Source organism: Petromyzon marinus, chromosome 79, assembly GCF_048934315.1.
Source record: "Petromyzon marinus isolate PM22_M1 ecotype Great Lakes invasive population chromosome 79, UKy_Petmar_22M1.pri1.0, whole genome shotgun sequence".
In the NCBI taxonomy this organism is placed as follows: Eukaryota; Metazoa; Chordata; class Hyperoartia; order Petromyzontiformes; family Petromyzontidae; genus Petromyzon; species Petromyzon marinus.
In genome coordinates, this window is record NC_133745.1 from 22,140,185 (window position 1) to 22,155,144 (window position 14,960).

The following is a 14,960-nucleotide window of genomic DNA, read 5'->3' on the forward strand; positions in this document are numbered from 1 at the left end:
GCCCGTGATCAGGGAGGCCATACCAGCTGCACCACCTGTAGTGACATAGAGAGTTAGTGAGAGAGAGTTAGTGAGAGAGAGAGAGGCCTTTACCCACACTGCCCGTGATCAGGGAGGCCATACCAGCTGCACCACCTGTAGTGACATAGAGAGTTAGTTAGTGAGATAGTGAGAGAGAGAGAGGCCTTTACCCACACTGCCCGTGATCAGGGAGGCCATGCCAGCTGCACCACCTGTAGAGACATAGAGAGGGAGAGAGTGTGAGAGAGAGAGGCCTTTACCCACACTGCCCGTGATCAGGGAGGCCATACCAGCTGCACCACCTGTAGTGAGTTAGAGTTAGTGAGAGAGTTAGAGAGTTAGTGAGAGTTAGTGAGATAGTGAGAGAGAGAGAGAGGCCTTTACCCACACTGCCCGTGATCAGGGAGGCCATACCAGCTGCACCACCTGTAGTGAGAGAGAGAGGCCTTTACCCACACTGCCTGTGATCAGGGAGGCCATACCAGCTGCACCACCTGTAGTGACATAGAGAGAGTGAGAGAGTTAGTGATAGAGAGAGAGGCCTTTACCCACACTGCCTGTGATCAGAGACGCCATACCAGCTGCACCACCTGTAGTGACATAGAGAGAGTGAGAGAGTTAGTGATAGAGAGAGAGGCCTTTACCCACACTGCCTGTGATCAGGGAGGCCATGCCAGCTGCACCACCTGTAGTGACATAGAGAGAGTGAGAGAGTTAGTGATAGAGAGAGAGGCCTTTACCCACACTGCCTGTGATCAGGGAGGCCATGCCAGCTGCACCACCTGTAGTGACATAGAGAGTTAGTTAGAGAGATAGTGATAGAGAGAGAGAGGCCTTTACCCACACTGCCCGTGATCAGGGAAGCCATACCAGCTGCACCACCTGTAGAGAGAGAGTTAGTGATAATTAGAGAGTTAGAGAGAGTTAGAGAGTTAGTTATAGTTAGTGAGTTAGAGAGTTAGAGAGAGAGTGGCCTTTACCCACACTGCCCGTGATCAGAGACGCCATACCAGCTGCACCACCTGTAGTGACATAGAGAGAGTGAGAGAGTTAGTGATAGAGAGAGAGGCCTTTACCCACACTGCCCGTGATCAAGGAGGCCATGCCAGCTGCACCACCTGTAGAGACATAGAGAGTTAGTGAGAGAGAGAGTGAGAGAGTTAGAGATAGTGAGATAGAGAGAGAGGCCTTTACCCACACTGCCCGTGATCAGGGAGGCCATACCAGCTGCACCACCTGGTGACAGTGAGAGAGAGAGAGGCCTTTACCCACACTGCCCGTGATCAGAGAGGCCATACCAGCTGCACCACCTGTAGAGAGAGAGAGAGAGAGATAGTGAGAGAGAGAGAGAGAGAGGCCTTTACCCACACTGCCTGTGATTAGGGACGCCATACCAGCTGCACCACCTGTAGTGACATAGAGAGATAGTGAGAGAGTTAGTTAGTGAGAGAGAGAGAGGCCTTTACCCACACTGCCTGTGATCAGGGAGGCCATGCTAGCTGCACCACCTGTAGTGACATAGAGAGATAGTTAGAGAGATAGTGAGAGAGAGAGAGAGAGAGGCCTTTACCCACACTGCCCGTGATTAGAGAGGCCATGCCAGCTGCACCACCTGTAGAGACATAGAGAGATAGTTAGAGAGAGAGAGTTAGTGAGAGAGAGAGTTAGTTAGAGAGAGAGAGAGAGAGGCCTTTACCCACACTGCCCGTGATCAGGGACGCCATACCAGCTGCACCACCTGTAGTGACATAGAGAGTTAGTGAGATAGTGAGAGAGTTAGAGAGAGAGAGAGAGGCCTTTACCCACACTGCCCGTGATCAGAGACGCCATACCAGCTGCACCACCTGTAGTGACATAGAGAGAGAGAGAGATAGTGAGAGAGGCCTTTACCCACACTGCCCGTGATCAGGGAGGCCATACCAGCTGCACCACCTGTAGTGACATAGAGAGATAATTAGTGAGTTAGTGAGTTAGAGAGAGAGAGAGAGGCCTTTACCCACACTGCCTGTGATCAGGGAGGCCATACCAGCTGCACCACCTGGGGATAGAGTTAGTGAGTTAGTTAGAGAGTTAGTGAGAGAGAGAGAGGCCTTTACCCACACTGCCCGTGATCAGAGACGCCATACCAGCTGCACCACCTGTAGAGAGATAGTGAGATAGTTAGAGAGTTAGAGAGTTAGAGAGAGAGTTAGAGAGAGTTAGTGAGAGAGTTAGAGAGAGAGTTAGAGAGAGTTAGTGAGAGAGTTAGAGAGAGAGGCCTTTACCCACACTGCCCGTGATCAGAGACGCCATACCAGCTGCACCACCTGGTGATAGTGAGAGAGTTAGTTAGTGAGAGAGAGGCCTTTACCCACACTGCCTGTGATCAGGGACGCCATACCAGCTGCACCACCTGTAGTGACATAGAGAGATAGTGAGAGAGATAGTGAGAGAGAGAGAGGCCTTTACCCACACTGCCTGTGATCAGGGACGCCATACCAGCTGCACCACCTGGGGATAGAGTTAGTGAGATAGTGAGAGTGTTAGAGAGTTAGAGAGAGAGTTAGAGAGAGTTAGTGAGAGAGAGAGAGTTAGAGAGAGAGGCCTTTACCCACACTGCCCGTGATCAGAGAAGCCATGCCAGCTGCACCACCTGTAGTGACATAGAGAGAGAGATAGTGAGAGAGATAGTGAGAGAGAGAGAGGCCTTTACCCACACTGCCCGTGATTAGAGAGGCCATACCAGCTGCACCACCTGTAGTGAGATAGTTAGTTAGTTAGAGTTAGAGAGAGAGAGAGGCCTTTACCCACACTGCCCGTGATCAGGGACGCCATACCAGCTGCACCACCTGTAGAGAGAGAGTTAGTGAGAGGCCTTTACCCACACTGCCCGTGATCAGAGACGCCATACCAGCTGCACCACCTGTAGTGACATAGAGAGATAGTGAGAGAGAGAGAGGCCTTTACCCACACTGCCTGTGATCAGGGAGGCCATACCAGCTGCACCACCTGTAGAGAGAGAGTTAGTTAGTGAGATAGTGAGAGAGAGAGTTAGAGAGAGAGAGAGGCCTTTACCCACACTGCCTGTGATCAGAGACGCCATACCAGCTGCACCACCTGTAGTGACATAGAGAGGGAGATAGTGTGAGAGAGAGAGTTAGTGAGATAGTGAGAGGCCTTTACCCACACTGCCTGTGATCAGGGAGGCCATACCAGCTGCACCACCTGTAGAGAGAGAGTTAGTGATAATTAGAGAGTTAGAGAGAGTTAGAGAGTTAGTTATAGTTAGTGAGTTAGAGAGTTAGAGAGAGAGAGGCCTTTACCCACACTGCCTGTGATCACAGAAGCCATGCCAGCTGCACCACCTGTAGAGAGTTAGAGTTAGTGAGAGAGTTAGAGAGAGTTAGTGAGAGTTAGTGAGATAGTGAGAGAGAGAGAGAGGCCTTTACCCACACTGCCCGTGATCAGAGACGCCATACCAGCTGCACCACCTGTAGTGACATAGAGAGTTAGTGAGAGACAGAGAGAGAGAGGCCTTTACCCACACTGCCCGTGATCAGAGACGCCATACCAGCTGCACCACCTGTAGTGACATAGAGAGTTAGTGAGAGAGAGAGAGAGAGGCCTTTACCCACGCTGCCCGTGATCAGGGAAGCCATGCCAGCTGCACCACCTGGGGATAGTGAGAGAGTTAGTTAGTTAGATAGTGAGAGAGTTAGAGAGTTAGAGAGAGAGAGAGAGAGTTAGAGAGTTAGTGAGAGTTAGAGAGTTAGTGAGAGTTACAGAGATAGTTAGAGAGTTAAGTGAGAGTTAAGTGAGAGTTAAGGGAGAGTTAAGTGAGGGTTAAGTGAGAGTTAAGTGAGAGGTAAGTGAGAGTTAAGAGAGAGTTAAGAGAGAGTTAAGTGAGAGTTAGTCAGAGTTAAGTGAGAGTTAAGTGAGAGTTAAGTGAGAGTTAAGTGAGGGTTAAGTGAGAGTTAAGTGAGAGTTAAGTTAGAGTTAAGTGAGAGTTAAGTGAGAGTTAAGTGAGAGTTAGTGAGAGTTAAGTGAGAGTTAAGTGAGAGTTAAGTGAGAGTTAGTGAGAGTTAAGTGAGAGTTAAGTGAGAGTTAAGTGAGAGTTAGAGAGAGGTAGAGAGTTAGTGAGAGTTACAGAGATAGTTAGAGAGTTAGTGAGAGTTAAGAGAGAGTTAAGAGAGAGTTAAGAGAGAGTTAAGTGAGATTTAAGTGAGAGTTAAGTGAGAGTTAGTGAGAGTTAGTGAGAGTTAAGTGAGAGTTAAGGGAGAGTTAAGTGAGAGTTAAGGGAGAGTTAAGTGAGAGTTAAGGGAGAGTTAAGTGAGGGTTAAGTGAGAGTTAAGTGAGAGTTAAGAGAGAGTTAAGTGAGAGTTAAAGTGAGAGTTAAGTGAGAGTTAAGTGAGAGTTAAGGGAGAGTTAAGTTAGAGTTAAGTGAGAGTTAAAGTGAGAGTTAAGTGAGAGTTAAGTGAGAGTTAAGAGAGAGTTAAGGGAGAGTTAAGAGAGAGTTAAAGTGAGAGTTAAGTGAGAGAGTTAAGGGAGAGTTAAGGGAGAGTTAAGTGAGAGTTAAGTGAGAGTTAAGTGAGAGTTAAGTGAGAGTTAAGTGAGAGTTAAGGGAGGGTTAAGTGAGAGTTAAGTGAGAGTTAAGTGAGAGTTAAGTGAGAGTTAAGTGAGAGTTAAGTGAGAGTTAAGGGAGAGTAAAGTGAGAGTTAAGTGAGAGTTAAGTGAGAGTTAAGGGAGAGTTAAGGGAGAGTTAAGTGAGAGTTAAGTGAGAGTTAAGAGAGAGTTAAGGGAGAGTTAAGGGAGAGTTAAGTGAGAGTTAAGTGAGAGTTAAGTTAGAGTTAAGTGAGAGTTAAGTGTGAGTTAAGTGAGAGTTAAGGGAGAGTTAAGTGAGAGTTAAGGGAGAGTTAAGTGAGAGTTAAGTGAGAGTTAAGGGAGAGTTAAGTGAGAGTTAAGTGAGAGTTAAGGGAGAGTTAAGTGAGAGTTAAGTGAGAGTTAAGTGAGAGTTAAGGGAGAGTTAAGGGAGAGTTAAGTGAGAGTTAAGGGAGAGTTAAGGGAGAGTTAAGTGAGAGTTAAGTGAGAGTTAAGGGAGAGTTAAGGGAGAGTTAAGTGAGAGTTAAGGGAGAGTTAAGGGAGAGTTAAGTGAGAGTTAAGGGAGAGTTAAGTGAGAGTTAAGTGAGAGTTAAGTGAGAGTTAAGTGAGAGTTAAGTGAGAGTTAAGGGAGAGTTAAGGGAGAGTTAAGGGAGAGTTAAGTGAGAGTTAAGGGAGAGTTAAGAGAGAGTTAAGTGAGAGTTAAGGGAGAGTTAAGTGAGAGTTATGTGAGAGTTAAGTGAGAGTTAAGGGAGAGTTAAGGGAGAGTTAAGGGAGAGTTAAGTGAGAGTTAAGTGAGAGTTAAGAGAGAGTTAAGTGAGAGTTAAGTGAGAGTTAAGTGAGAGTTAGGTGAGAGTTAAGGGAGAGTTAAGGGAGGGTTAAGTGAGAGTTAAGGGAGAGTTAAGAGAGAGTTAAGTGAGAGTTAAGTGAGAGTTAGTGAGAGTTAAGTGAGAGTTAAGTGAGAGTTAGGTGAGAGTTAAGGGAGAGTTAAGTGAGAGTTAAGGGAGAGTTAAGTGAGAGTTAAGTGAGAGTTAAGTGAGAGTTAAGGGAGAGTTAAGGGAGAGTTAAGTGAGAGTTAAGTGAGAGTTAAGTGAGAGTTAAGAGAGAGTTAAGGGAGAGTTAAGTGAGAGTTAAGGGAGAGTTAAGTGAGAGTTAAGTGAGAGTTAAGTGAGAGTTAAGGGAGTGTTAAGGGAGAGTTAAGTGAGAGTTAAGTGAGAGTTAAGAGAGAGTTAAGTGAGAGTTAAGTGAGAGTTAAGGGAGAGTTAAGTGAGAGTTAAGTGAGAGTTAAGTGAGAGTTAAGTGAGAGTTAAGTGAGAGTTAAGGGAGGGTTAAGTGAGAGTTAAGGGAGAGTTAAGGGAGAGTTAAGGGAGAGTTAAGTGAGAGTTAAGGGAGAGTTAAGGGAGAGTTAAGGGAGAGTTAAGGGAGAGTTAAGGGAGAGTTAAGTGAGAGTTAAGGGAGAGTTAAGTGAGAGTTAAGAGAGAGTTAAGGGAGAGTTAAGTGAGAGTTAAGTGAGAGTTAAGTGAGAGTTAAGTGAGAGTTAAGTGAAAGTTAAGTGAGAGTTAAGGGAGAGTTAAGTGAGAGTTAAGGGAGAGTTAAGGGAGAGTTAAGTGAGAGAGTTAAGTGAGAGTTAAGGGAGAGTTAAGTGAGAGTTAAGTGAGAGTTAAGGGAGAGTTAAGTGAGAGTTAAGTGAGAGTTAAGTGAGAGTTAAGGGAGAGTTAAGTGAGAGTTAAGGGAGAGTTAAGGGAGAGTTAAGGGAGAGTTAAATGAGAGTTAAGTGAGAGTTAAGTGAGAGTTAAGTGAGAGTTAAGGGAGAGTTAAGGGAGAGTTAAGTGAGAGTTAAGGGAGAGTTAAGGGAGAGTTAAGTGAGAGTTAAGTGAGAGTTAAGTGAGAGTTAAGGGAGAGTTAAAGGAGAGTTAAGGGAGTGTTAAGGGAGAGTTAAGGGAGAGTTAAGTGAGAGTTAAGTGAGAGTTAAGTGAGAGTTAAGTGAGAGTTAATGCAGAGTTAAGTGAGAGTTAAGTGAGAGTTAAGGGAGAGTTAAGTGAGAGTTAAGGGAGAGTTAAGGGAGAGTTAAGTGAGAGTTAAGAGAGAGTTAAGTGAGAGTTAAGTGAGAGTTAAGTGAGAGTTAAGTGAGAGTTAAGGGAGAGTTGAGGGAGAGTTAAGTGAGAGTTAAGTGAGAGTTAAGTGAGAGTTAAGAGAGAGTTAAGTGAGAGTTAAGGGAGAGTTAAGTGAGAGTTAAGGGAGAGTTAAGGGAGAGTTAAGTGAGAGTTAAGGGAGAGTTAAGTGAGAGTTAAGAGAGAGTTAAGGGAGAGTTAAGGGAGAGTTAAGTGAGAGTTAAGTGAGAGTTAAGGGAGAGTTAAGGGAGAGTTAAGTGAGAGTTAAGGGAGAGTTAAGGGAGAGTTAAAGTGAGAGTTAAGTGAGAGTTAAGTGAGAGTTATGTGAGAGTTAAGGGAGAGTTAAGTGAGAGTTAAGTGAGAGTTAAGTGAGAGTTAAGTGAGAGTTAAGTGAGAGTTAAGTGAGAGTTAAGTGAGAGTTAAGGGAGAGTTAAAGTGAGAGTTAAGTGAGAGTTAAGTGAGAGTTAAGTGAGAGTTAAGAGAGAGTTAAGAGAGAGTTAAGGGAGAGTTAAGTGAGAGTTAAGGGAGAGTTAAGTGAGAGTTAAGTGAGAGTTAAGTGAGAGTTAAGTGAGAGTTAAGTGAGAGTTAAGTGAGAGTTAAGGGAGAGTTAAGTGAGAGTTAAGTGAGAGTTAAGTGAGAGTTAAGGGAGAGTTGAGGGAGAGTTAAGGGAGAGTTAACGGAGAGTTAAGTGAGAGTTAAGTGAGAGTTAAGTGAGAGTTAAGGGAGAGTTAAGTGAGAGTTAAGTGAGAGTTAGAGAGAGTTAGAGAGTTAGTGAGAGTTACAGAGATAGTTAGAGAGTTAGTGAGAGTTAAGAGAGAGTTAAGAGAGAGTTAAGAGAGAGTTAAGAGAGAGTTAAGTGAGAGTTAGTGAGACTTAAGTGAGAGTTTAAGTGAGAGTTAGAGAGATAGTTAGAGAGAGAGTTATGGAGAGTTAAGGGAGAGTTAAGGGAGCGTTAAAGTGAGAGTTAAGTGAGAGTTAAGGGAGAGTTAAGGGAGAGTTAAGTGAGAGTTAAGTGAGAGTTAAGAGAGAGTTAAGTGAGAGTTAAGTGAGAGTTAAGGGAGAGTTAAGGGAGAGTTAAGTGAGAGTTAAAGGAGAGTTAAGGGAGAGTTAAGGGAGAGTTAAGGGAGAGTTAAGGGAGAGTTAAGGGAGAGTTAAGGGAGAGTTAAGTGAGAGTTAAGGGAGAGTTAAGTGAGAGTTAAGGGAGAGTTAAGGGAGAGTTAAGGGAGGGTTAAGTGAGAGTTAAGGGAGAGATAAGAGAGAGTTAAGAGAGAGTTAAGTGAGAGTTAAGTGAGAGTTAAGGGAGAGTTAAGTGAGAGTTAAGGGAGAGTTAAGTGAGAGTTAATGGAGAGTTAAGGGAGAGTTAAGTGAGAGTTAAGTGAGAGTTAAGAGAGAGTTAAGTGAGAGTTAAGTGAGAGTGGTTCTCACCCACGGCGTGGCCCAGGAAACTTTTCACTCCCATCGCCACTCCCTCAACAAACTCCTCCGGACCGTGGATCGCTCCCTGATCATCATCACCACAATCACGATCATCACCATTATCACGATCATCATCACCATCATCACGATCATCATCACCATCATCACGATCATCATCAGCATCACCATCATCATCGCCATCATCACCATCAACAACATCATCATCACCACCATCATCAGCATCACCATCATCATCAAGAACATCATCACTATCAGCATCATCATCATAACCACACAGCCATCGTGAACCCTGTGTCTCTCCCCGTGTGTCTCCCTGCGTGTCTCCCTGTGTCTCCCCATCTATCCCCATGTGTCTCCCCGTGTCTCCCCGTGTCTCCCCGTGTGTCTCCCCGTGTCTCCCCGCGTGTCTCCCCGCGTGTCTCCTCGTGTCTCCCCGTGTCTCCCCGTGTCTCCCCGTGTCTCCCCGTGTGTCTCCTCGTGTCTCCCCGTGTCTCCCCGTGTGTCTCCTCGTGTCTCCCCGTGTCTCCCCGTGTCTCCCCGTGTGTCTCCTCGTGTCTCCCCGTGTCTCCCCGCGTGTCTCCCCGTGTGTCTCCCCGTGTGTCTCCCCGTGTGTCTCCCCGTGTGTCTCCCCGTGTGTCTCCCCGTGTGTCTCCCCGTGTCTCCCCGTGTCTCCCCGTGTGTCTCCCCGTGTCTCCCCGTGTCTCCCCGTGTCTCCCCGCGTGTCTCCCCGTGTCTCCCCGTGTCTCTCCGTGTCTCCCCGTGTCTCCCCGTGTGTCTCCCCATCTATCCCCATGTGTCTCCCCGTGTCTCCCCGTGTCTCCCCGTGTCTCCCCGTGTCTCTCCCCATTTCTCCCCGTGTCTCCCTGTGTCTCCCCATCTATCCCCATGTGTCTCCCCGTGTCTCCCCGTGTGTCTCCCCGTGTCTCCCCGTGTCTCCCCGTGTCTCCCCGCGTGTCTCCCCGTGTCTCCCCGTGTCTCTCCGTGTCTCCCCGTGTCTCCCCGTGTGTCTCCCCATCTATCCCCATGTGTCTCCGTGTGTCTCCCCGTGTCTCCCCGTGTCTCCCCGTGTCTCCCCGTGTCTCTCCCCATTTCTCCCCGTGTCTCCCTGTGTCTCCCCATCTATCCCCATATGTCTCCCCGTGTGTCTCCCCGTGTCTCCCCGTGTCTCCCCGTGTCTCCCCGCGTGTCTCCCCGTGTCTCCCCGTGTCTCTCCGTGTCTCCCCGTGTCTCCCCGTGTGTCTCCCCATCTATCCCCATGTGTCTCCGTGTGTCTCCCCGTGTCTCCCCGTGTCTCCCCGTGTCTCCCCGTGTCTCTCCCCATTTCTCCCCGTGTCTCCCTGTGTCTCCCCATCTATCCCCATATGTCTCCCCGTGTGTCTCCCCGTGTCTCCCCGTGTCTCCCCGTGTCTCCCCGCGTGTCTCCCCGTGTCTCCCCGTGTCTCCCCGTGTCTCCCCGTGTCTCCCCGCGTGTCTCACCTGGTAAGGTTCGTAAAAGAGGCTTTCAACTCCCTCTGAGAGTCCACGTAGGAGTGCCACCGGGTTACCCATCACGTCCAGACCCAGCAGCAGCACATACGCCTGTCTGATAAACTACACACACACAGTCACACATTATACATTACACGTTATACACACATTATACACACACACACATTATACACATTACACACAGTCACACATTATACATTACACATTATACACACATTATACATTACACACAGTCACACACACACACAGTCACACACACACACAGTCACACATTATACATTACACATTATACATTACACACAGTCACACACACACACAGTCACACACACACAGTCACACATTATACATTACACATTATACACATTATATACACACACATTATACACATTATACACACACACATTATACACATTATACATTATACACATTATACATTACACACATTCACACATTATACACACACACACAGTCACAGTCACACACACAGACACAGACACACACAGTCACACAGTCACACACAGTCACACAGTCACAGTCACACATACAGACACACACACACAGACACACATACACACAGTCACACACACACAGACACTACACACACACACATTATACATTACACACACACACAGACACACACACACACACTCTACATTATACACACAGACACACACATACACACTATAAATTATACACAGACACACAAACACTATACATTATACACACACACACATTATACAGTCACACACACATAGACACACACAGACACTACACACACATTATACATTACACACACACAGACACACACATTATACATTACACACACACACAGACACACACATTATACATTATACACACACACAGACACACACACATTATACATTACACACACACACAGACACACACACACACTCTACATTATACACACAGACATACACACACTATACATTATACACACAGACATACACACACTCTACATTATACACACAGACACACACACACTATACATTATACACACAGACACACACACACACTATAAATTATACACAGACACACAAACTCTACATTATACACACAGACACACACACACTATACATTATACACACAGACACACACACACACACTATAAATTATACAGACAGACAGACACACACACTATACATTATACACACAGACACACACACTATACATTATACACACAGACACACACACATACACTATACATTATACACACAGACACACACATACACTATACATTATACACACAGACACACACTATAAATTATACACACAGACACACAAACACACTATACATTATACACAAAGACACACACACACACAGACACACATACAGACACACACGCACTATACATTATACACACAGACACACACACACACTATACATTATACACACAGACACACACACATACACTATACATTATACACACAGACACACACACACATACACTATACATTATACACACAGACACACACACACTATACATTATACACACAGACACACACACACTCTACATTATACACAAAGACACACACACACACACAGACACACACACTATACAATATACACACAGACACACACACTATACATTATACACACAGACACACACACATACACTATACATTATACACACAGACACACACACATACACTATACATTATACACACAGACACACACACACTATACATTATACACACAGACACACACACACTCTACATTATACACAAAGACACACACACACACAGACACACATGCACTATACATTATACACACAGACACACACACACTATACAATATACACACAGACACACACACTATACATTATACACACAGACACACACACACACTATACATTATACACACAGACACACAAACACACTCTACATTATACACACAGACACACACACTCTACATTATACACACAGACACACACAAACTATACATTATACACACAGACACACACACATACACTATACATTATACACACAGACACACACACTATAAATTATACACATAGACACACACACACACACACTTTACATTATACATATACCGTCAAATCTTGGGTGAGAACCTCCTTCCCTCAGCCAGGGCATTGAACATGGATCGTGGATGGGTATTCCAGCATGACAATGACCCAAAACACACGTCCAAAGCAACAAAGGAGTGGCTCAAGAAGAAGCACATTAAGGTCCTGGAGTGGCCTAGCCAGTCTCCAGGACCTTAATCCCGTAGAAAATCTGTGGAGGGAGCTGAAGGTTTCGAGTTGCCAAACGTCAGCCTCCAAAACCTTAATGACTTGGGAGAAGATCTGCAAAGAGGAGTGGGACAAAATCCCTCCTGAGATGTGTTGCAAACCTGGTGGCCAACTACAAGAAACGTCTGACCTCTGTGATTGCCAACAAGGCTTTTGCCACCAAGTACTAAGTCATGTTTTGCAGAGGGATCAAATACTTATTTCCCTCATTAAAATGCAAATCTAGAATTTATGACATTAGTAGGTGAGTAGGTGAGTGAGTAAGTGAGTAGGTGAGTGTGTAGGTGAGTTAGTTGGTGAGTGTGTAGGTGAGTAGGTGAGTGAGTAGGTGAGTGTGTTGGTGAGTAGGTGAGTAGGTAAGTGTGTTGGTGAGTGTGTTGGTGAGTAGGTGAGTGTGTAGGTGAGTAGGTGAGTGTGTTGGTGAGTGTGTTGGTGAGTAGGTGAATGAGTAGGTGAGTAGGTGAGTGTGTTGGTGAGCGAGTTGGTGAGTAGGTGAGTGTGTTGGTGAGTAGGTGAGTGTGTTGGTGAGTAGGTGAGTGTGTTGGTGAGTAGGTGAGTGAGTGTGTTGGTGAGTGTGTTGGTGAGTAGGTGAGTGAGTGGGTGAGTAGGTGAGTGTGTAGGTGAGTGAGTAGGTGAGTAGGTGAGTGTGTTGGTGAGTAGGTGAGTGAGTTGGTGAGTGTGTTGGTGAGTAGGTGAGTGTGTTGGTGAGTAGGTGAGTGTGTTGGTGAGTAGGTGAGTGAGTGTGTTGGTGAGTGTGTTGGTGAGTAGGTGAGTGAGTTGGTGAGTGTGTTGGTGAGTAGGTGAGTGTGTTGGTGAGTAGGTGAGTGTGTTGGTGAGTAGGTGAGTGAGTGTGTTGGTGAGTGTGTTGGTGAGTAGGTGAGTGAGTAGGTGAGTGAGTTGGTAAGTGTGTTGGTGAGTAGGTGAGTGAGTAGGTGAGTGAGTAGGTGAGTGTGTTGGTGAGTAGGTGAGTGAGTTGGTGAGTGTGTTGGTGAGTAGGTGAGTGAGTAGGTGAGTGAGTTGGTGAGTAGGTGAGTGAGTTGGTGAGTGAGTTGGTGAGTAGGTGAGTGAGTAGGTGAGTGAGTTGGTGAGTAGGTGAGTGTGTTGGTGAGTGTGTTGGTGAGTAGGTGAGTGAGTGTGTTGTGAGTGTGTTGGTGAGTGAGTTGGTGAGTAGGTGAGTGAGTTGGTGAGTGAGTTGGTGAGTAGGTGAGTGAGTAGGTGAGTGAGTTGGTGAGTAGGTGAGTGTGTTGGTGAGTAGGTGAGTGAGTTGGTGAGTAGGTGAGTGAGTAGGTGAGTGAGTTGGTGAGTAGGTGAGTGAGTTGGTGAGTGAGTTGGTGAGTAGGTGAGTGAGTAGGTGAGTAGGTGAGTGAGTAGGTGAGTGTGTTGGTGAGTAGGTGAGTGAGTAGGTGAGTGAGTAGGTGAGTGAGTTGGTGAGTAGGTGAGTGAGTAGGTGAGTGTGCTGGTGAGTAGGTGCGTGAGTTGGTGAGTGAGTTGGTGAGTAGGTGAGTGAGTAGGTGAGTGAGTAGGTGAGTGAGTGTGTTGGTGAGTGTGTTGGTGAGTAGGTGAGTGAGTTGGTGAGTGTGTTGGTGAGTAGGTGAGTGAGTGTGTTGGTGAGTAGGTGAGTGAGTTGGTGAGTAGGTGAGTGAGTTGGTGAGTAGGTGAGTGAGTTGGTGAGTGAGTTGGTGAGTAGGTGAGTGAGTTGGTGAGTGAGTTGGTGAGTAGGTGAGTGTGTTGGTGAGTAGGTGAGTGAGTAGGTGAGTGAGTTGGTGAGTAGGTGAGTGAGTAGGTGAGTGAGTTGGTGAGTAGGTGAGTGAGTAGGTGAGTGAGTTGGTGAGTAGGTGAGTGAGTAGGTGAGTAGGTGAGTGAGTAGGTGAGTGTGTTGGTGAGTAGGTGAGTGAGTAGGTGAGTGAGTAGGTGAGTGAGTTGGTGAGTAGGTGAGTGAGTAGGTGAGTGTGCTGGTGAGTAGGTGCGTGAGTTGGTGAGTGAGTTGGTGAGTAGGTGAGTGAGTAGGTGAGTGAGTAGGTGAGTGAGTGTGTTGGTGAGTGTGTTGGTGAGTAGGTGAGTGAGTTGGTGAGTGTGTTGGTGAGTAGGTGAGTGAGTGTGTTGGTGAGTAGGTGAGTGAGTTGGTGAGTAGGTGAGTGAGTTGGTGAGTAGGTGAGTGAGTTGGTGAGTGAGTTGGTGAGTAGGTGAGTGAGTTGGTGAGTGAGTTGGTGAGTAGGTGAGTGTGTTGGTGAGTAGGTGAGTGAGTAGGTGAGTGAGTTGGTGAGTAGGTGAGTGAGTAGGTGAGTGAGTTGGTGAGTAGGTGAGTGAGTAGGTGAGTGAGTTGGTGAGTACCTGATTGGTGTAGTGCTTTGTAGCATCAGCGAGGAGTTTCTGCAGCGTTGAGAACTCATAACTCACTTGGAAATAGGCCATCCTGCATCATCACCATCAACATCACCAGCATCAACATCACCACCATCAACATCAACAACATCACCAACATCACCACCAACATCAACATCACCACCATCAACATCACCACCATCACCAACATCAACATCACTGAGTGACTGAGTGACTGACTGAGTGACTGACTGAGTGACTGAGTGACTGACTGAGTGAGTGACTGACTGAGTGACTGACTGAGTGACTGAGTGACTGACTGGCTGAGCGACTGAGTGATTGGCTGGCTGAGTGACTGAGTGAGTGAGTGACTGACTGAGTGACTGAGTCACTGACTGAGTGACTGAGTGACTGACTGAGTGACTGACTGAGTGACTGAGTGAGTGACTGAGTGACTGAGTGAGTGACTGAGTGAGTGACTGAGTGACTGGCTGAGTGACTGAGTGACTGACTGAGTGACTGAGTGAGTGACTGAGTGAGTGACTGAGTGACTGACTGAGTGACTGAGTGAGTGACTGAGTGACTGGCTGAGTGACTGAGTGACTGACTGAGTGGCTGACTGAGTGAGTGACTGACTGAGTGACTGACTGAGTGACTGAGTGACTGACTGGCTGAGTGACTGAGTGATTGGCTGGCTGAGTGACTGAGTGAGTGAGTGACTGACTGAGTG

At 46.6% G+C, this 14,960-nt stretch overlaps 1 protein-coding gene and 1 long non-coding RNA gene across 2 annotated transcripts in view; both read right to left on the bottom strand.

The window, feature by feature from the left end:
- Positions 1-241: 241 nt before the first annotated feature.
- Positions 242-9,671, bottom strand: LOC142907467 (uncharacterized). The gene is made up of 3 exons (XR_012931025.1): positions 9,621-9,671; positions 8,133-8,208; positions 242-903 (listed from the first exon to the last, which is right to left on the bottom strand). It is a non-coding gene; the product is annotated as an uncharacterized LOC142907467 (long non-coding RNA).
- A 4,568-nt stretch (positions 9,672-14,239) lies between these two features.
- The window catches only part of LOC116937716 (intermembrane lipid transfer protein VPS13A-like), a 43,659-nt gene continuing 42,938 nt past the window's right edge, over positions 14,240-14,960 (bottom strand). The window contains exon 11 of the mRNA XM_076057105.1: positions 14,240-14,321. The gene's annotated coding sequence lies outside the window, so the exon portion shown is untranslated. The remainder of the gene's footprint in view (positions 14,322-14,960) is intronic.